The 19675-nt window shown below is 45.5% G+C and overlaps 28 non-coding genes across 28 annotated transcripts; 26 read left to right on the top strand and 2 right to left on the bottom strand.

Annotated features, from left to right (window-relative positions):
- The first annotated feature begins 1593 nt into the window (after positions 1 to 1593).
- Positions 1594 to 1666, top strand: trnam-cau. The gene has a single exon. It is a non-coding gene; the product is annotated as a tRNA-Met (tRNA).
- Positions 1667 to 2036: 370 nt separating this feature from the next.
- On the top strand, positions 2037 to 2109 carry trnak-cuu. Its single transcript has one exon. It is a non-coding gene; the product is annotated as a tRNA-Lys (tRNA).
- A 342-nt stretch (positions 2110 to 2451) lies between these two features.
- On the top strand, positions 2452 to 2522 carry trnag-gcc. Its single transcript has one exon. It is a non-coding gene; the product is annotated as a tRNA-Gly (tRNA).
- A 317-nt stretch (positions 2523 to 2839) lies between these two features.
- On the top strand, positions 2840 to 2912 carry trnam-cau. The gene has a single exon. It is a non-coding gene; the product is annotated as a tRNA-Met (tRNA).
- An 816-nt stretch (positions 2913 to 3728) lies between these two features.
- Positions 3729 to 3800, bottom strand: trnad-guc. The gene has a single exon. It is a non-coding gene; the product is annotated as a tRNA-Asp (tRNA).
- Positions 3801 to 4551: 751 nt separating this feature from the next.
- On the top strand, positions 4552 to 4622 carry trnag-gcc. Its single transcript has one exon. It is a non-coding gene; the product is annotated as a tRNA-Gly (tRNA).
- A 282-nt stretch (positions 4623 to 4904) lies between these two features.
- On the bottom strand, positions 4905 to 4976 carry trnad-guc. The gene has a single exon. It is a non-coding gene; the product is annotated as a tRNA-Asp (tRNA).
- A 1275-nt stretch (positions 4977 to 6251) lies between these two features.
- Positions 6252 to 6322, top strand: trnag-gcc. The gene has a single exon. It is a non-coding gene; the product is annotated as a tRNA-Gly (tRNA).
- A 632-nt stretch (positions 6323 to 6954) lies between these two features.
- On the top strand, positions 6955 to 7027 carry trnam-cau. Its single transcript has one exon. It is a non-coding gene; the product is annotated as a tRNA-Met (tRNA).
- Positions 7028 to 7574: 547 nt separating this feature from the next.
- Positions 7575 to 7645, top strand: trnag-gcc. The gene has a single exon. It is a non-coding gene; the product is annotated as a tRNA-Gly (tRNA).
- Positions 7646 to 8285: 640 nt separating this feature from the next.
- trnam-cau lies at positions 8286 to 8358 on the top strand. Its single transcript has one exon. It is a non-coding gene; the product is annotated as a tRNA-Met (tRNA).
- A 547-nt stretch (positions 8359 to 8905) lies between these two features.
- Positions 8906 to 8976, top strand: trnag-gcc. The gene has a single exon. It is a non-coding gene; the product is annotated as a tRNA-Gly (tRNA).
- A 640-nt stretch (positions 8977 to 9616) lies between these two features.
- Positions 9617 to 9689, top strand: trnam-cau. The gene has a single exon. It is a non-coding gene; the product is annotated as a tRNA-Met (tRNA).
- A 547-nt stretch (positions 9690 to 10236) lies between these two features.
- Positions 10237 to 10307, top strand: trnag-gcc. The gene has a single exon. It is a non-coding gene; the product is annotated as a tRNA-Gly (tRNA).
- A 640-nt stretch (positions 10308 to 10947) lies between these two features.
- Positions 10948 to 11020, top strand: trnam-cau. The gene has a single exon. It is a non-coding gene; the product is annotated as a tRNA-Met (tRNA).
- A 546-nt stretch (positions 11021 to 11566) lies between these two features.
- Positions 11567 to 11637, top strand: trnag-gcc. Its single transcript has one exon. It is a non-coding gene; the product is annotated as a tRNA-Gly (tRNA).
- Positions 11638 to 12277: 640 nt separating this feature from the next.
- trnam-cau lies at positions 12278 to 12350 on the top strand. The gene has a single exon. It is a non-coding gene; the product is annotated as a tRNA-Met (tRNA).
- Positions 12351 to 12897: 547 nt separating this feature from the next.
- Positions 12898 to 12968, top strand: trnag-gcc. Its single transcript has one exon. It is a non-coding gene; the product is annotated as a tRNA-Gly (tRNA).
- A 629-nt stretch (positions 12969 to 13597) lies between these two features.
- Positions 13598 to 13670, top strand: trnam-cau. The gene has a single exon. It is a non-coding gene; the product is annotated as a tRNA-Met (tRNA).
- Positions 13671 to 14217: 547 nt separating this feature from the next.
- Positions 14218 to 14288, top strand: trnag-gcc. The gene has a single exon. It is a non-coding gene; the product is annotated as a tRNA-Gly (tRNA).
- A 640-nt stretch (positions 14289 to 14928) lies between these two features.
- On the top strand, positions 14929 to 15001 carry trnam-cau. Its single transcript has one exon. It is a non-coding gene; the product is annotated as a tRNA-Met (tRNA).
- Positions 15002 to 15548: 547 nt separating this feature from the next.
- On the top strand, positions 15549 to 15619 carry trnag-gcc. The gene has a single exon. It is a non-coding gene; the product is annotated as a tRNA-Gly (tRNA).
- A 640-nt stretch (positions 15620 to 16259) lies between these two features.
- trnam-cau lies at positions 16260 to 16332 on the top strand. Its single transcript has one exon. It is a non-coding gene; the product is annotated as a tRNA-Met (tRNA).
- A 547-nt stretch (positions 16333 to 16879) lies between these two features.
- On the top strand, positions 16880 to 16950 carry trnag-gcc. The gene has a single exon. It is a non-coding gene; the product is annotated as a tRNA-Gly (tRNA).
- Positions 16951 to 17590: 640 nt separating this feature from the next.
- On the top strand, positions 17591 to 17663 carry trnam-cau. Its single transcript has one exon. It is a non-coding gene; the product is annotated as a tRNA-Met (tRNA).
- A 547-nt stretch (positions 17664 to 18210) lies between these two features.
- trnag-gcc lies at positions 18211 to 18281 on the top strand. Its single transcript has one exon. It is a non-coding gene; the product is annotated as a tRNA-Gly (tRNA).
- Positions 18282 to 18921: 640 nt separating this feature from the next.
- On the top strand, positions 18922 to 18994 carry trnam-cau. Its single transcript has one exon. It is a non-coding gene; the product is annotated as a tRNA-Met (tRNA).
- A 547-nt stretch (positions 18995 to 19541) lies between these two features.
- Positions 19542 to 19612, top strand: trnag-gcc. Its single transcript has one exon. It is a non-coding gene; the product is annotated as a tRNA-Gly (tRNA).
- Positions 19613 to 19675: the final 63 nt, after the last annotated feature.

Raw genomic sequence — 19675 nt, 5'->3', positions numbered from 1 at the left:
CGTAAGCAAATGTTTGCACATAAAACCTAAAAAAATGAATCCTGAAAACTAACTGTCAGATGCAAAAATAATAGTTTTTTGACAGTGCGGTCAAACTGTACGTAGTTTTTCATCGTGGTGTGATGATGTCATTCTAACACCACGTGATGTGGCTGCTCTTCCCTCATTGGCTGCTGCTTAATTGAAGGCGCCTCAGTGTCTCCGGTGACTTTGACGACGCCGATGAAGGATATTCAGCAGATGCGATCGTATATTTTTACATTGTCGGTAAAGTTTGCGCTTCAAGGTTGCCACTAAATGTAGAATTCAGCAAATTTTCGTGAAGAAACCGGACTCCCGAAGAGGAAATGCACCAGCTCCTGATGAAGACGCGAGAGTTATTTTTGCCTAGGACCGTTGGAGAAAAATTTAAGCTAATTCGTTGCGGCTAATAGGTGAGTTAACTTACTACTATCTCTATTAGCATAACTTTTATTAACCACATACTATTTTTGTGACTATTTGTACCGTGTATAGCTGGATGTTAGCTAATTTAAGATGAGTTGAACTGAAGGTTTCTCCTAGCTTAGCAGAAAGACTGAAACGGTGCAGCTGAAACGCATTACAAAGTGTTACCCGAAGCCTCAATTAAGTCAGAATTTTATTAACTACATAATTGTAAGTTCAACACTCCATATTTACTTTGGTTCAGAGTTGTGCAAACACAGCAAACCCGAAAAAATCGTTTGCACCGCGTTTCAGCTGCAAATCTGCACGCTTTTAATTAATTTTTAAGGTTGTCCCATTTGGAAGCTCTGAAGTGATTTTCACGAACTTCCCAGCAAATAAATACATGAAAATGCAACTTAAATTGTGGAAAGTTAAGCTACAAAGTTGGTCCTTTGTTAAATTTTCATCCACCATCTAAATTAACATCTTCTGAAAGCTTTCAGTCAGGCGCATCAAGGTAGGAGTTGTAATATATCTTTGTCCTGTCCTTGTGTAATATTAGGTAGAGAATAAGTCATCCATTATGTTAATTTCCTCTAAATATACTTGGAAACTATACAGACAGGTTAAGGATGGTGAAGAAGGCAGACTGGGGTAACTTTAGGTCAGAAGCGGGCAGGCTGTACAGTGGGAGTGAGAAGCACTCTGCTACCGTCCGGTGGACAAAGAGAGAAACTACAAACAACATATTTTATTTGGCTTTTAGCTGTCAGTACAATCAGCACAAACGCTGCCGATTGTGGTGTGTTTTAGGTCATTAGAGGTCATTGAGGCTATTGGTTGGTGTTGTGTTCACGCCCAAATCACGTTTTTTCTGCCGATATAACCGGTTATAGTGTCGAAAAGTAACAATTCAGGGTCCCCGCCAGTGTATTGCACGCCCCGGTGTTACACCGTATTTGGTGACCCATCAAATTCTGTGAACAGGAGGAGGTATCCTTAACTTGAGTAAAAGTAGCCTATCAATACCACAATGTAAAAATACTTCAGTAGCTGCAGTGTGCAGGCTAACGGCTAACTGTAAGCTAGCGGAGTGAGTGGATGATGGAGCAAGGTTATTAGTATAGCACCTATATAAACACTTCCTGTTACGTTGTTACTGAAGCCTCGTTGGCGCAGTAGGCAGCGCGTCAGTCTCATAATCTGAAGGTCGTGAGTTCGAGCCTCACACGGGGCAAATGTTTTGCTTTTAATTTAACAATATCTTTTACTACAGTTTATTTAGCGGTAAATGGATTTATAAACATGCTTGATGCAAGATTTTGTTAGTAGAAAGCTGTTACTCAAGTACAGGAAATTGTTAGAAGCAAACTGATATATGAATAAATGCTTTTGGAAGGAAAATAAATCACAGTTTAATACTGTCCTGTAAGTATTTTAATAATTTTCGTTTACATTTCATTTGCATCATACAGTTCAGTTAGCTGTATTAGAGAAACCAACAATCAGAATGATAATTTTTATCGAAGCAATAGATGAATTGTAATTTCCATTGTTAGATAGCTGTGAGATGTTATATAAAGGGAAGGTTTTTCATGTTGCATCAGGCCCGGCTAGCTCAGTCGGTAGAGCATGAGACTCTTAATCTCAGGGTCGTGGGTTCGAGCCCCACGTTGGGCGCACAACTTTTTTTTTTTTCTCTCTCTCTATCTTCTTAAGTCTATTGATTATACATTGTAGCCATTGATTCTCAAGGCTTACACTTAATAGCATTTATTAGTTAGCAGTGATTGAGATATGAGTGGATTGATTAGTGGGTAATGTTTTAGTATGTTTGGTTTTGTTGTAATGTTAACATGCTGTTGTCTGTGTATAGCAAGTTACTGTGGGACTATGCCTAAGCAAAAGTACCGTATTTCCTGACAGATTTGACGTAATTGTGAAAGTGAAACTGCTTTTGTCATTGTATGTCTGTGGAGATAGTAGTATTTAAACACACAGGCTTTTTTAGTGCTCATGTGAGCATTGGTGGTTCAGTGGTAGAATTCTCGCCTGCCACGCGGGAGGCCCGGGTTCGATTCCCGGCCAATGCAACACACTTTTTCACTTTTAATATTAATGTATTGTTTGAAATTAAAGTATATGGTGGACGTAAGGTGATTGTTATATACCCATCACAAAATTTTTGTGTACAAATAGTCAAAAACAGCAACACAGTACAATTACAGTATTCCGCTGAACACAGTTGTGCACTTCTTTTGTGGCGCATATCTGCTTTTTGCTGCTTTTATTCTTTATTTTTTGTAGGAATAAGATGCATTGCTGCGTACAAGCCAACTAGTAATTTCTGTTAATGTTAAGTAAAAAAAGATACCAGGGGTTTTACTCATTCAGTTCTGCACACCTGCGGGCCTCGTTGGCGCAGTAGGCAGCGCGTCAGTCTCATAATCTGAAGGTCGTGAGTTCGAGCCTCACACGGGGCATGTGTTTTGTTACATGCACAGGTTTGCCTGGAATTATGTGTTGCGAGATACACTACACAATGACTACGTTTACATGCACAGAATATTCCGGTTTATTCCAAAAAATGCAATATTCCTACTATGAATATTCCATCAATGTTCCAGTTTACATGCAGAGGGTTTTCAGGGTTTTCAGAGTTTCCCTCTACTCCAGTGGGAATGGGAATCACAAGATCCCTGCAGGCAGTTAAGGAAACCAGTGAGGTGACAAACATTAATGAGCTGCTGCCTGATATTTATAAGTGATATTGATATGACTGATATTATAAATGTATAGTTGCAGGCACACCAAGTACCTAGGTGTTCCCATGATGTCTACTACACTGCTGAGTGTTTTTGGTGTGTCACAAAGTCAGAATAATACCGGCATACCTCTCATGTCTTAATCGAAAAATTTTACATTTGGAATAAGGCCTAATTAATAATATCCAAATGGAATATGCTGTTTACATGACCCATATCAAATTCAGAATATTGTCATATCTGGAGTAATAGTGGATATTAGTGTGCATGTAAACATACCTAATATAGTCACAGTTTTGAATATTGGTGCAGAAAAGATATTGTAGAATGAAATGCAGAATGTGCAGAGGCTTTCTCTTTGTGAGATTCACTACATGTTCACTCTAAATGAAGGCACATCTCCATAAAGGATGTTTTATTCATCAATTAAGGTTATAAGAAACAGCTGTAAGAAAACGTTTTGAGATATTTGAAGAAAGAAATGTGCATTGGTTAAGTGGTATTAGGGAGGGGGGAAAAAAAAAAGGATGTACACTCCCCGTCGGGGAATCGAACCCCGGTCTCCCGCGTGACAGGCGGGGATACTTACCACTATACTAACGAGGAGATGTGAGGTTGTTTCGCCCCTCCCTCTTTTAAGTGTAAAAACAGGCGGTGTTACTGTAGAGGGCGAAGAAAGACTGACCACTTGCTAGCAAAGTATACATACATACATCTGTTTCTTGCTCTGTTCTGAGCAAACATGATGTTTCACACAAGGAAGAAGACTATTTGAGTTCATACTCTGCACTGGTTTCACTAAACATACTGATTCCTCAAGAAAGAATCAGAATCATCTTTATTGGCAAAGTATGTTTACACATATTCCAACTCCAGTTTACTGGCTCTCAGTGAACTTGCACAGACTTACTTTTGTCTCAGTGTACTTACTTTTGTTGTAGGGTGAGTGACTGGCAAAAAATGGCTGCAAGGCTGACATGCATATTCAGCTCTTTCAATTAGGGATGCACAGTATATCTGTGGATGATATATCATTAGCTTGAGAAAATCCCAACAGCTCAAAGATGTTTGGTGTTTGTGATGCAGTCTCAGATCTTGTCACAGTGGACAGTAGCATTAGAGTGCTGCTGATAGTTTTATCTGTATTTTTTTAAAAATTTGACAAGTAACCACAGAAATGCAGACCACAGCCAGCGTCTATCATCCTCTGTCAAGAACCACAGAACATGCAAGATATCACACCAGAAAGAAGAAGAGACTAACTTAACTTTTTGGAAAATAAAGGCACTATGTAGGGAAGGAGTGGAAGGGAAAAATTGTCCAAGACCCCAGCAGCAAAAATGTCTCTGATATGTGAGCATTGGTGGTTCAGTGGTAGAATTCTCGCCTGCCACGCGGGAGGCCCGGGTTCGATTCCCGGCCAATGCAACACACTTTTCGCTTTTTGGGAAACCTGTACTGTTAGAATGTGCAAGACAAAAACTTTTAGTTCCTGAGATGAATTAATTGGGTTTTATAGTTCCTTCAATCTTTTGGTCACTGTCAAGCTCTTTTGTTTTTCCTATTTACTGCAACATCATGAGATTATAGCAGAAGCACTACAGAGCCTGAAAGAACTGTCAACATCCAACTACAGGAGAGAGGTATCAAAAGAAGCTGGATATGTGCATTGGTTACATGGTATTAAGGGGTGAAAAAAAAGGATGTACACTCCCCGTCGGGGAATCGAACCCCGGTCTCCCGCGTGACAGGCGGGGATACTTACCACTATACTAACGAGGAGATGTCAATATACTTTGCCCCTCCCCCTTTTAAGTGGGAAAGCAGACAGAGTTACTGTAGAGCGTTGTGAGGAAAATTCTTTGAATCAGGACTTTCTGGCAAAATATGCTACTACTGGACTTATGATTGCTTTTAGTTATACTAACATGGTGTGAATACATCTGTTTCTTGCTTTGTTTTGAGCAAACAGAGTGCTTCACATAAGGAAGAGGACATTTGTATTCACACTTTCACTAAACCGACTGGTTCCTCAAGAAAGATGAATGACATTTGGCTTTGGTGGTGTTCAGACGAGCATGAACCCTATTTGACTGATATTTATGCTTCGAGACTGGCGACAGCCATGGCTGGAGGCATTATGTTTTCAAGTTGTCCATCCATCCGTCTGTCTGTCAGTACCATTCTTGTGAATGTGACATCTCAGGAACGCCTCGAGAGGATTTCTTCACATTTGGCACAAATGTCCACTTGGACTCAAGGATGAACTGATTAGAATTGGTTGTCAAAGGTCAAGGTCACTGTGACCTCACAAAACATAATTTGGCCATAATTCAAGAATTCATACGCAAATGTCTAAGAGGATCAAGTGATGACATTTTATATCCAAAAGGTCAAAGATCAACATCACTGTGACATCATAATGTTCTGCAAAAACACTTTTCTGGCCATTATTCAACGCCATAACTCAGGAACAGAAGGAGAGATTGTGACAATATCTCACTTTCGGTTGGATACTGAATTGATGACACTAATTTTGGGTGCCCACCTTGAAACTGTGGTGATTGTAAAGATCTTCTGTGCTGCCAGGTTGAAGATGTGTGTGAAGCATCCACATTTCAGAATTTGTAGATTCTTTGCTGCAATATCCATATTGGAAGTGTTGTCTACTGTCATGGCTACAACTTTTGGTCAAGCATGTGAACACATTCAAGGAAAATACACTTATAAAATCTTAGTAAATACTTTCAAAGTCTACACTACAAATATTACATGAGTGTGGACAGACATGGATGTAAACTGCAATGTGACTGGTTGGTGGAGGCATACAACCGCCAGACGGTATTCCCGGAGGGCTGTGCCCGACAAATTAAGCTAAGCTTCACCATCACCACCAAACTACTCTAGCAGCTACCACTAAGGGAGTGATGTGTCAGAGAAACCTGGAGTGAGTCAGACATTTCCAAGTCATATCGCTCTAGAAGGAAACTTTGTACAGAAGGAACAGAGGGGAAAATAGTCCAACGCCACACTGGAAAAAGGAAGCTATACATGTAAGCATTGGTGGTTCAGTGGTAGAATTCTCGCCTGCCACGCGGGAGGCCCGGGTTCGATTCCCGGCCAATGCAACAAGCTTTTAACTTTTCATTCATTGTACTGAAAAAAGGAGTTCACATTGAACTTGTGAAGTTTTCATGGTTTTACATTTTTCAGAGCACTTCTTGACTTTGCTGGCTTAAAAGTTAAATTGAATTATGTTGAGTTAAATGGAAAGTCCTTTCTTTACATTGGAAACAGTGTGGTTGGCAAAGTAATCTCACCACAAAGTCAATCAGCAATATCTAGTGAGGAACCACCCATTTAAGGCCAATTCATGCTTTCCACCTTCAACAGACAGCTGTGGACTTGCACATGGACTGCGCATGCAGATCCATACATACTTTTTCAGAGGTCTGATCACTGATAAGGTTACTGGTAAGTAGTGGAATTACTGAAAGATAGAGCAACAAGTTTACCTCAGTGCTGGCATTACAAGTGAATTTAATTCAATCTGGGGAAAAAAATACAAAAAGGTTCAATATTGTCATGATCGACCAACCATTACTACCATGAGAGTTCTGTCATAAGATGCTTCGGTTTGAAGCTAAGGGCACAATGTAGATAAGGAAATTGTAAAGGAAACAGCTAAGTATTGGGAAAACCCAGCAGCCGAAGCATTTGTGCACGAGTAACCACCCATTTGGAGTGGTGTGTCCTGTGGGCCTCGTTGGCGCAGTAGGCAGCGCGTCAGTCTCATAATCTGAAGGTCGTGAGTTCGAGCCTCACACGGGGCAAGTGTTTTGTTCTATCTATGGCTTTGCCTGGAATCATGTCCAGTCGGATATGAAGGTGTTTAGGGTGTACCAGCAGAGATCTTGTGGTGTTGAATGGTTTGTGGTAAGTGCTCGCTGAGTTTGACCTTTGTGAGAGACTCTCACTGCGAGGCCTCTGGAGGTCCTTGTTAAGTTGACAGTATCCATTTGTCAGTTTAGGCGAGCTGACTCTGTTTTGAGGAAATTCTCTTTGGTTTTTTGTCATGAGACAAAACAATCCGTAAAGGCTTAAATACACGAGACACCCACCAGCCAGTAAAGCTCTCTTGCAAGAGACAGAAGATAGGAGATTTTACAGAGAGCACCAAAACGAGTGCATGAAACTCAACTTCTACCACAGACACACACCAAACTACTCTAGCAGTTAGTACCCAGAGAGAAACATCAGAGTAGGCTGGAGTTTTGAGACATTTCCAACTCATACGGCACTAGAAGGAAACCGTGGCGGGAAGGAACAGAGGGAAAAGTGTTCCAACGTCCGAGTGGAAAAAGCGAGTAAAGCACGAGAGCATTGGTGGTTCAGTGGTAGAATTCTCGCCTGCCACGCGGGAGGCCCGGGTTCGATTCCCGGCCAATGCAGCGAGGTTTTAGAGGCTAGGGGCACTCTGTAGGCAGCGCAGTGGGAAAGGTACCGGCGGAGAAATGGTCAAACAAGAGTCGTTGAGTCTCCCGTCAGGTATCACAATGTTGCACGCGGTTGCGAACATGAAAAGTGGCAGAAAAGTCGCGGGAGTGAGAAGTCCCCAGTTCTGATGTTGGAAAGCTGTTGGGGAAGTCCTTCTCGTGACGTATACTGGTACTCCAAATGTCCAAGCAGAGCTGAGTATGTAAATTATATACTTTACACTACACCTGCAAACTTCAGGCTTGCCAGAGGTAAGTCGGAGCCTTGTTTTGGTCTTTATGTATTGAGGGCCTTAGTATCATACCTTCCGGGAGAGATTTCAGAAGACGGTGGAATATAAGAGACAATCCCAATTGCATGACCTTGAAAGCCCAGAAATTTTGGTTTGCTGCTGGCGTTGGTTAGTCCAATATTGGCAAGGTCGTCCAGCCGTTACTACCATGAGAGAGCTGACAGAAGATGCTTGGGTTTGAAGCTAAGGGCACGATGTCGAATAAGCAATTGTAAAGCAAACAAAGGGAAGTGGTGGAACAACCCAGCAGCCGAAGCATTTGTGCACGAGTAACCACCCATTTGGAGTGGTGTGTCCTGTGGGCCTCGTTGGCGCAGTAGGCAGCGCGTCAGTCTCATAATCTGAAGGTCGTGAGTTCGAGCCTCACACGGGGCAAGTGTTTTGTTCTATCTATGGCTTTGCCTGGAATCATGTCCAGTCGGATATGAAGGTGTTTAGGGTGTACCAGCAGAGATCTTGTGGTGTTGAATGGTTTGTGGTAAGTGCTCGCTGAGTTTGACCTTTGTGAGAGACTCTCACTGCGAGGCCTCTGGAGGTCCTTGTTAAGTTGACAGTATCCATTTGTCAGTTTAGGCGAGCTGACTCTGTTTTGAGGAAATTCTCTTTGGTTTTTTGTCATGAGACAAAACAATCCGTAAAGGCTTAAATACACGAGACACCCACCAGCCAGTAAAGCTCTCTTGCAAGAGACAGAAGATAGGAGATTTTACAGAGAGCACCAAAACGAGTGCATGAAACTCAACTTCTACCACAGACACACACCAAACTACTCTAGCAGTTAGTACCCAGAGAGAAACATCAGAGTAGGCTGGAGTTTTGAGACATTTCCAACTCATACGGCACTAGAAGGAAACCGTGGCGGGAAGGAACAGAGGGAAAAGTGTTCCAACGTCCGAGTGGAAAAAGCGAGTAAAGCACGAGAGCATTGGTGGTTCAGTGGTAGAATTCTCGCCTGCCACGCGGGAGGCCCGGGTTCGATTCCCGGCCAATGCAGCGAGGTTTTAGAGGCTAGGGGCACTCTGTAGGCAGCGCAGTGGGAAAGGTACCGGCGGAGAAATGGTCAAACAAGAGTCGTTGAGTCTCCCGGCAGGTATCACAATGTTGCACGCGGTTGCGAACATGAAAAGTGGCAGAAAAGTCGCGGGAGTGAGAAGTCCCCAGTTCTGATGTTGGAAAGCTGTTGGGGAAGTCCTTCTCGTGACGTATACTGGTACTCCAAATGTCCAAGCAGAGCTGAGTATGTAAATTATATACTTTACACTACACCTGCAAACTTCAGGCTTGCCAGAGGTAAGTCGGAGCCTTGTTTTGGTCTTTATGTATTGAGGGCCTTAGTATCATACCTTCCGGGAGAGATTTCAGAAGACGGTGGAATATAAGAGACAATCCCAATTGCATGACCTTGAAAGCCCAGAAATTTTGGTTTGCTGCTGGCGTTGGTTAGTCCAATATTGGCAAGGTCGACCAGCCGTTACTACCATGAGAGAGCTGACAGAAGATGCTTGGGTTTGAAGCTAAGGGCACGATGTCGAATAAGCAATTGTAAAGCAAACAAAGGGAAGTGGTGGAACAACCCAGCAGCCGAAGCATTTGTGCACGAGTAACCACCCATTTGGAGTGGTGTGTCCTGTGGGCCTCGTTGGCGCAGTAGGCAGCGCGTCAGTCTCATAATCTGAAGGTCGTGAGTTCGAGCCTCACACGGGGCAAGTGTTTTGTTCTATCTATGGCTTTGCCTGGAATCATGTCCAGTCGGATATGAAGGTGTTTAGGGTGTACCAGCAGAGATCTTGTGGTGTTGAATGGTTTGTGGTAAGTGCTCGCTGAGTTTGACCTTTGTGAGAGACTCTCACTGCGAGGCCTCTGGAGGTCCTTGTTAAGTTGACAGTATCCATTTGTCAGTTTAGGCGAGCTGACTCTGTTTTGAGGAAATTCTCTTTGGTTTTTTGTCATGAGACAAAACAATCCGTAAAGGCTTAAATACACGAGACACCCACCAGCCAGTAAAGCTCTCTTGCAAGAGACAGAAGATAGAAGATTTTACAGAGAGCACCAAAACGAGTGCATGAAACTCAACTTCTACCTCAGACACACACCAAACTACTCTAGCAGTTAGTACCCAGAGAGAAACATCAGAGTAGGCTGGAGTTTTGAGACATTTCCAACTCATACGGCACTAGAAGGAAACCGTGGCGGGAAGGAACAGAGGGAAAAGTGTTCCAACGTCCGAGTGGAAAAAGCGAGTAAAGCACGAGAGCATTGGTGGTTCAGTGGTAGAATTCTCGCCTGCCACGCGGGAGGCCCGGGTTCGATTCCCGGCCAATGCAGCGAGGTTTTAGAGGCTAGGGGCACTCTGTAGGCAGCGCAGTGGGAAAGGTACCGGCGGAGAAATGGTCAAACAAGAGTCGTTGAGTCTCCCGTCAGGTATCACAATGTTGCACGCGGTTGCGAACATGAAAAGTGGCAGAAAAGTCGCGGGAGTGAGAAGTCCCCAGTTCTGATGTTGGAAAGCTGTTGGGGAAGTCCTTCTCGTGACGTATACTGGTACTCCAAATGTCCAAGCAGAGCTGAGTATGTAAATTATATACTTTACACTACACCTGCAAACTTCAGGCTTGCCAGAGGTAAGTCGGAGCCTTGTTTTGGTCTTTATGTATTGAGGGCCTTAGTATCATACCTTCCGGGAGAGATTTCAGAAGACGGTGGAATATAAGAGACAATCCCAATTGCATGACCTTGAAAGCCCAGAAATTTTGGTTTGCTGCTGGCGTTGGTTAGTCCAATATTGGCAAGGTCGTCCAGCCGTTACTACCATGAGAGAGCTGACAGAAGATGCTTGGGTTTGAAGCTAAGGGCACGATGTCGAATAAGCAATTGTAAAGCAAACAAAGGGAAGTGGTGGAACAACCCAGCAGCCGAAGCATTTGTGCACGAGTAACCACCCATTTGGAGTGGTGTGTCCTGTGGGCCTCGTTGGCGCAGTAGGCAGCGCGTCAGTCTCATAATCTGAAGGTCGTGAGTTCGAGCCTCACACGGGGCAAGTGTTTTGTTCTATCTATGGCTTTGCCTGGAATCATGTCCAGTCGGATATGAAGGTGTTTAGGGTGTACCAGCAGAGATCTTGTGGTGTTGAATGGTTTGTGGTAAGTGCTCGCTGAGTTTGACCTTTGTGAGAGACTCTCACTGCGAGGCCTCTGGAGGTCCTTGTTAAGTTGACAGTATCCATTTGTCAGTTTAGGCGAGCTGACTCTGTTTTGAGGAAATTCTCTTTGGTTTTTTGTCATGAGACAAAACAATCCGTAAAGGCTTAAATACACGAGACACCCACCAGCCAGTAAAGCTCTCTTGCAAGAGACAGAAGATAGGAGATTTTACAGAGAGCACCAAAACGAGTGCATGAAACTCAACTTCTACCTCAGACACACACCAAACTACTCTAGCAGTTAGTACCCAGAGAGAAACATCAGAGTAGGCTGGAGTTTTGAGACATTTCCAACTCATACGGCACTAGAAGGAAACCGTGGCGGGAAGAACAGAGGGAAAAGTGTTCCAACGTCCGAGTGGAAAAAGCGAGTAAAGCACGAGAGCATTGGTGGTTCAGTGGTAGAATTCTCGCCTGCCACGCGGGAGGCCCGGGTTCGATTCCCGGCCAATGCAGCGAGGTTTTAGAGGCTAGGGGCACTCTGTAGGCAGCGCAGTGGGAAAGGTACCGGCGGAGAAATGGTCAAACAAGAGTCGTTGAGTCTCCCGGCAGGTATCACAATGTTGCACGCGGTTGCGAACATGAAAAGTGGCAGAAAAGTCGCGGGAGTGAGAAGTCCCCAGTTCTGATGTTGGAAAGCTGTTGGGGAAGTCCTTCTCGTGACGTATACTGGTACTCCAAATGTCCAAGCAGAGCTGAGTATGTAAATTATATACTTTACACTACACCTGCAAACTTCAGGCTTGCCAGAGGTAAGTCGGAGCCTTGTTTTGGTCTTTATGTATTGAGGGCCTTAGTATCATACCTTCCGGGAGAGATTTCAGAAGACGGTGGAATATAAGAGACAATCCCAATTGCATGACCTTGAAAGCCCAGAAATTTTGGTTTGCTGCTGGCGTTGGTTAGTCCAATATTGGCAAGGTCGTCCAGCCGTTACTACCATGAGAGAGCTGACAGAAGATGCTTGGGTTTGAAGCTAAGGGCACGATGTCGAATAAGCAATTGTAAAGCAAACAAAGGGAAGTGGTGGAACAACCCAGCAGCCGAAGCATTTGTGCACGAGTAACCACCCATTTGGAGTGGTGTGTCCTGTGGGCCTCGTTGGCGCAGTAGGCAGCGCGTCAGTCTCATAATCTGAAGGTCGTGAGTTCGAGCCTCACACGGGGCAAGTGTTTTGTTCTATCTATGGCTTTGCCTGGAATCATGTCCAGTCGGATATGAAGGTGTTTAGGGTGTACCAGCAGAGATCTTGTGGTGTTGAATGGTTTGTGGTAAGTGCTCGCTGAGTTTGACCTTTGTGAGAGACTCTCACTGCGAGGCCTCTGGAGGTCCTTGTTAAGTTGACAGTATCCATTTGTCAGTTTAGGCGAGCTGACTCTGTTTTGAGGAAATTCTCTTTGGTTTTTTGTCATGAGACAAAACAATCCGTAAAGGCTTAAATACACGAGACACCCACCAGCCAGTAAAGCTCTCTTGCAAGAGACAGAAGATAGAAGATTTTACAGAGAGCATCAAAACGAGTGCATGAAACTCAACTTCTACCTCAGACACACACCAAACTACTCTAGCAGTTAGTACCCAGAGAGAAACATCAGAGTAGGCTGGAGTTTTGAGACATTTCCAACTCATACGGCACTAGAAGGAAACCGTGGCGGGAAGGAACAGAGGGAAAAGTGTTCCAACGTCCGAGTGGAAAAAGCGAGTAAAGCACGAGAGCATTGGTGGTTCAGTGGTAGAATTCTCGCCTGCCACGCGGGAGGCCCGGGTTCGATTCCCGGCCAATGCAGCGAGGTTTTAGAGGCTAGGGGCACTCTGTAGGCAGCGCAGTGGGAAAGGTACCGGCGGAGAAATGGTCAAACAAGAGTCGTTGAGTCTCCCGTCAGGTATCACAATGTTGCACGCGGTTGCGAACATGAAAAGTCGCGGGAGTGAGAAGTCCCCAGTTCTGATGTTGGAAAGCTGTTGGGGAAGTCCTTCTCGTGACGTATACTGGTACTCCAAATGTCCAAGCAGAGCTGAGTATGTAAATTATATACTTTACACTACACCTGCAAACTTCAGGCTTGCCAGAGGTAAGTCGGAGCCTTGTTTTGGTCTTTATGTATTGAGGGCCTTAGTATCATACCTTCCGGGAGAGATTTCAGAAGACGGTGGAATATAAGAGACAATCCCAATTGCATGACCTTGAAAGCCCAGAAATTTTGGTTTGCTGCTGGCGTTGGTTAGTCCAATATTGGCAAGGTCGTCCAGCCGTTACTACCATGAGAGAGCTGACAGAAGATGCTTGGGTTTGAAGCTAAGGGCACGATGTCGAATAAGCAATTGTAAAGCAAACAAAGGGAAGTGGTGGAACAACCCAGCAGCCGAAGCATTTGTGCACGAGTAACCACCCATTTGGAGTGGTGTGTCCTGTGGGCCTCGTTGGCGCAGTAGGCAGCGCGTCAGTCTCATAATCTGAAGGTCGTGAGTTCGAGCCTCACACGGGGCAAGTGTTTTGTTCTATCTATGGCTTTGCCTGGAATCATGTCCAGTCGGATATGAAGGTGTTTAGGGTGTACCAGCAGAGATCTTGTGGTGTTGAATGGTTTGTGGTAAGTGCTCGCTGAGTTTGACCTTTGTGAGAGACTCTCACTGCGAGGCCTCTGGAGGTCCTTGTTAAGTTGACAGTATCCATTTGTCAGTTTAGGCGAGCTGACTCTGTTTTGAGGAAATTCTCTTTGGTTTTTTGTCATGAGACAAAACAATCCGTAAAGGCTTAAATACACGAGACACCCACCAGCCAGTAAAGCTCTCTTGCAAGAGACAGAAGATAGGAGATTTTACAGAGAGCACCAAAACGAGTGCATGAAACTCAACTTCTACCACAGACACACACCAAACTACTCTAGCAGTTAGTACCCAGAGAGAAACATCAGAGTAGGCTGGAGTTTTGAGACATTTCCAACTCATACGGCACTAGAAGGAAACCGTGGCGGGAAGGAACAGAGGGAAAAGTGTTCCAACGTCCGAGTGGAAAAAGCGAGTAAAGCACGAGAGCATTGGTGGTTCAGTGGTAGAATTCTCGCCTGCCACGCGGGAGGCCCGGGTTCGATTCCCGGCCAATGCAGCGAGGTTTTAGAGGCTAGGGGCACTCTGTAGGCAGCGCAGTGGGAAAGGTACCGGCGGAGAAATGGTCAAACAAGAGTTGTTGAGTCTCCCGTCAGGTATCACAATGTTGCACGCGGTTGCGAACATGAAAAGTGGCAGAAAAGTCGCGGGAGTGAGAAGTCCCCAGTTCTGATGTTGGAAAGCTGTTGGGGAAGTCCTTCTCGTGACGTATACTGGTACTCCAAATGTCCAAGCAGAGCTGAGTATGTAAATTATATACTTTACACTACACCTGCAAACTTCAGGCTTGCCAGAGGTAAGTCGGAGCCTTGTTTTGGTCTTTATGTATTGAGGGCCTTAGTATCATACCTTCCGGGAGAGATTTCAGAAGACGGTGGAATATAAGAGACAATCCCAATTGCATGACCTTGAAAGCCCAGAAATTTTGGTTTGCTGCTGGCGTTGGTTAGTCCAATATTGGCAAGGTCGACCAGCCGTTACTACCATGAGAGAGCTGACAGAAGATGCTTGGGTTTGAAGCTAAGGGCACGATGTCGAATAAGCAATTGTAAAGCAAACAAAGGGAAGTGGTGGAACAACCCAGCAGCCGAAGCATTTGTGCACGAGTAACCACCCATTTGGAGTGGTGTGTCCTGTGGGCCTCGTTGGCGCAGTAGGCAGCGCGTCAGTCTCATAATCTGAAGGTCGTGAGTTCGAGCCTCACACGGGGCAAGTGTTTTGTTCTATCTATGGCTTTGCCTGGAATCATGTCCAGTCGGATATGAAGGTGTTTAGGGTGTACCAGCAGAGATCTTGTGGTGTTGAATGGTTTGTGGTAAGTGCTCGCTGAGTTTGACCTTTGTGAGAGACTCTCACTGCGAGGCCTCTGGAGGTCCTTGTTAAGTTGACAGTATCCATTTGTCAGTTTAGGCGAGCTGACTCTGTTTTGAGGAAATTCTCTTTGGTTTTTTGTCATGAGACAAAACAATCCGTAAAGGCTTAAATACACGAGACACCCGGCAGCCAGTAAAGCTCTCTTGCAAGAGACAGAAGATAGAAGATTTTACAGAGAGCACCAAAACGAGTGCATGAAACTCAACTTCTACCTCAGACACACACCAAACTACTCTAGCAGTTAGTACCCAGAGAGAAACATCAGAGTAGGCTGGAGTTTTGAGACATTTCCAACTCATACGGCACTAGAAGGAAACCGTGGCGGGAAGGAACAGAGGGAAAAGTGTTCCAACGTCCGAGTGGAAAAAGCGAGTAAAGCACGAGAGCATTGGTGGTTCAGTGGTAGAATTCTCGCCTGCCACGCGGGAGGCCCGGGTTCGATTCCCGGCCAATGCAGCGAGGTTTTAGAGGCTAGGGGCACTCTGTAGGCAGCGCAGTGGGAAAGGTACCGGCGGAGAAATGGTCAAACAAGAGTCGTTGAGTCTCCCGTCAGGTATCACAATGTTGCACGCGGTTGCGAACATGAAAAGTGGCAGAAAAGTCGCGGGAGTGAGAAGTCCCCAGTTCTGATGTTGGAAAGCTGTTGGGGAAGTCCTTCTCGTGACGTATACTGGTACTCCAAATGTCCAAGCAGAGCTGAGTATGTAAATTATATACTTTACACTACACCTGCAAACTTCAGGCTTGCCAGAGGTAAGTCGGAGCCTTGTTTTGGTCTTTATGTATTGAGGGCCTTAGTATCATACCTTCCGGGAGAGATTTCAGAAGACGGTGGAATATAAGAGACAATCCCAATTGCATGACCTTGAAAGCCCAGAAATTTTGGTTTGCTGCTGGCGTTGGTTAGTCCAATATTGGCAAGGTCGTCCAGCCGTTACTACCATGAGAGAGCTGACAGAAGATGCTTGGGTTTGAAGCTAAGGGCACGATGTCGAATAAGCAATTGTAAAGCAAACAAAGGGAAGTGGTGGAACAACCCAGCAGCCGAAGCATTTGTGCACGAGTAACCACCCATTTGGAGTGGTGTGTCCTGTGGGCCTCGTTGGCGCAGTAGGCAGCGCGTCAGTCTCATAATCTGAAGGTCGTGAGTTCGAGCCTCACACGGGGCAAGTGTTTTGTTCTATCTATGGCTTTGCCTGGAATCATGTCCAGTCGGATATGAAGGTGTTTAGGGTGTACCAGCAGAGATCTTGTGGTGTTGAATGGTTTGTGGTAAGTGCTCGCTGAGTTTGACCTTTGTGAGAGACTCTCACTGCGAGGCCTCTGGAGGTCCTTGTTAAGTTGACAGTATCCATTTGTCAGTTTAGGCGAGCTGACTCTGTTTTGAGGAAATTCTCTTTGGTTTTTTGTCATGAGACAAAACAATCCGTAAAGGCTTAAATACACGAGACACCCACCAGCCAGTAAAGCTCTCTTGCAAGAGACAGAAGATAGAAGATTTTACAGAGAGCACCAAAACGAGTGCATGAAACTCAACTTCTACCTCAGACACACACCAAACTACTCTAGCAGTTAGTACCCAGAGAGAAACATCAGAGTAGGCTGGAGTTTTGAGACATTTCCAACTCATACGGCACTAGAAGGAAACCGTGGCGGGAAGGAACAGAGGGAAAAGTGTTCCAACGTCCGAGTGGAAAAAGCGAGTAAAGCACGAGAGCATTGGTGGTTCAGTGGTAGAATTCTCGCCTGCCACGCGGGAGGCCCGGGTTCGATTCCCGGCCAATGCAGCGAGGTTTTAGAGGCTAGGGGCACTCTGTAGGCAGCGCAGTGGGAAAGGTACCGGCGGAGAAATGGTCAAACAAGAGTCGTTGAGTCTCCCGGCAGGTATCACAATGTTGCACGCGGTTGCGAACATGAAAAGTGGCAGAAAAGTCGCGGGAGTGAGAAGTCCCCAGTTCTGATGTTGGAAAGCTGTTGGGGAAGTCCTTCTCGTGACGTATACTGGTACTCCAAATGTCCAAGCAGAGCTGAGTATGTAAATTATATACTTTACACTACACCTGCAAACTTCAGGCTTGCCAGAGGTAAGTCGGAGCCTTGTTTTGGTCTTTATGTATTGAGGGCCTTAGTATCATACCTTCCGGGAGAGATTTCAGAAGACGGTGGAATATAAGAGACAATCCCAATTGCATGACCTTGAAAGCCCAGAAATTTTGGTTTGCTGCTGGCGTTGGTTAGTCCAATATTGGCAAGGTCGACCAGCCGTTACTACCATGAGAGAGCTGACAGAAGATGCTTGGGTTTGAAGCTAAGGGCACGATGTCGAATAAGCAATTGTAAAGCAAACAAAGGGAAGTGGTGGAACAACCCAGCAGCCGAAGCATTTGTGCACGAGTAACCACCCATTTGGAGTGGTGTGTCCTGTGGGCCTCGTTGGCGCAGTAGGCAGCGCGTCAGTCTCATAATCTGAAGGTCGTGAGTTCGAGCCTCACACGGGGCAAGTGTTTTGTTCTATCTATGGCTTTGCCTGGAATCATGTCCAGTCGGATATGAAGGTGTTTAGGGTGTACCAGCAGAGATCTTGTGGTGTTGAATGGTTTGTGGTAAGTGCTCGCTGAGTTTGACCTTTGTGAGAGACTCTCACTGCGAGGCCTCTGGAGGTCCTTGTTAAGTTGACAGTATCCATTTGTCAGTTTAGGCGAGCTGACTCTGTTTTGAGGAAATTCTCTTTGGTTTTTTGTCATGAGACAAAACAATCCGTAAAGGCTTAAATACACGAGACACCCACCGGCCAGTAAAGCTCTCTTGCAAGAGACAGAAGATAGAAGATTTTACAGAGAGCACCAAAACGAGTGCATGAAACTCAACTTCTACCTCAGACACACACCAAACTACTCTAGCAGTTAGTACCCAGAGAGAAACATCAGAGTAGGCTGGAGTTTTGAGACATTTCCAACTCATACGGCACTAGAAGGAAACCGTGGCGGGAAGGAACAGAGGGAAAAGTGTTCCAACGTCCGAGTGGAAAAAGCGAGTAAAGCACGAGAGCATTGGTGGTTCAGTGGTAGAATTCTCGCCTGCCACGCGGGAGGCCCGGGTTCGATTCCCGGCCAATGCAGCGAGGTTTTAGAGGCTAGGGGCACTCTGTAGGCAGCGCAGTGGGAAAGGTACCGGCGGAGAAATGGTCAAACAAGAGTCGTTGAGTCTCCCGTCAGGTATCACAATGTTGCACGCGGTTGCGAACATGAAAAGTGGCAGAAAAGTCGCGGGAGTGAGAAGTCCCCAGTTCTGATGTTGGAAAGCTGTTGGGGAAGTCCTTCTCGTGACGTATACTGGTACTCCAAATGTCCAAGCAGAGCTGAGTATGTAAATTATATACTTTACACTACACCTGCAAACTTCAGGCTTGCCAGAGGTAAGTCGGAGCCTTGTTTTGGTCTTTATGTATTGAGGGCCTTAGTATCATACCTTCCGGGAGAGATTTCAGAAGACGGTGGAATATAAGAGACAATCCCAATTGCATGACCTTGAAAGCCCAGAAATTTTGGTTTGCTGCTGGCGTTGGTTAGTCCAATATTGGCAAGGTCGTCCAGCCGTTACTACCATGAGAGAGCTGACAGAAGATGCTTGGGTTTGAAGCTAAGGGCACGATGTCGAATAAGCAATTGTAAAGCAAACAAAGGGAAGTGGTGGAACAACCCAGCAGCCGAAGCATTTGTGCACGAGTAACCACCCATTTGGAGTGGTGTGTCCTGTGGGCCTCGTTGGCGCAGTAGGCAGCGCGTCAGTCTCATAATCTGAAGGTCGTGAGTTCGAGCCTCACACGGGGCAAGTGTTTTGTTCTATCTATGGCTTTGCCTGGAATCATGTCCAGTCGGATATGAAGGTGTTTAGGGTGTACCAGCAGAGATCTTGTGGTGTTGAATGGTTTGTGGTAAGTGCTCGCTGAGTTTGACCTTTGTGAGAGACTCTCACTGCGAGGCCTCTGGAGGTCCTTGTTAAGTTGACAGTATCCATTTGTCAGTTTAGGCGAGCTGACTCTGTTTTGAGGAAATTCTCTTTGGTTTTTTGTCATGAGACAAAACAATCCGTAAAGGCTTAAATACACGAGACACCCGGCAGCCAGTAAAGCTCTCTTGCAAGAGACAGAAGATAGAAGATTTTACAGAGAGCACCAAAACGAGTGCATGAAACTCAACTTCTACCTCAGACACACACCAAACTACTCTAGCAGTTAGTACCCAGAGAGAAACATCAGAGTAGGCTGGAGTTTTGAGACATTTCCAACTCATACGGCACTAGAAGGAAACCGTGGCGGGAAGGAACAGAGGGAAAAGTGTTCCAACGTCCGAGTGGAAAAAGCGAGTAAAGCACGAGAGCATTGGTGGTTCAGTGGTAGAATTCTCGCCTGCCACGCGGGAGGCCCGGGTTCGATTCCCGGCCAATGCAGCGAGGTTTTAGAGGCTAGGGGCACTCTGTAGGCAGCGCAGTGGGAAAGGTACCGGCGGAGAA

Source organism: Thunnus maccoyii, chromosome 24 (genome assembly GCF_910596095.1).
Source record: "Thunnus maccoyii chromosome 24, fThuMac1.1, whole genome shotgun sequence".
NCBI classification, from domain to species: domain Eukaryota; kingdom Metazoa; phylum Chordata; class Actinopteri; order Scombriformes; family Scombridae; genus Thunnus; species Thunnus maccoyii.
This window is presented reverse-complemented; position numbering and strand designations above follow the sequence as displayed.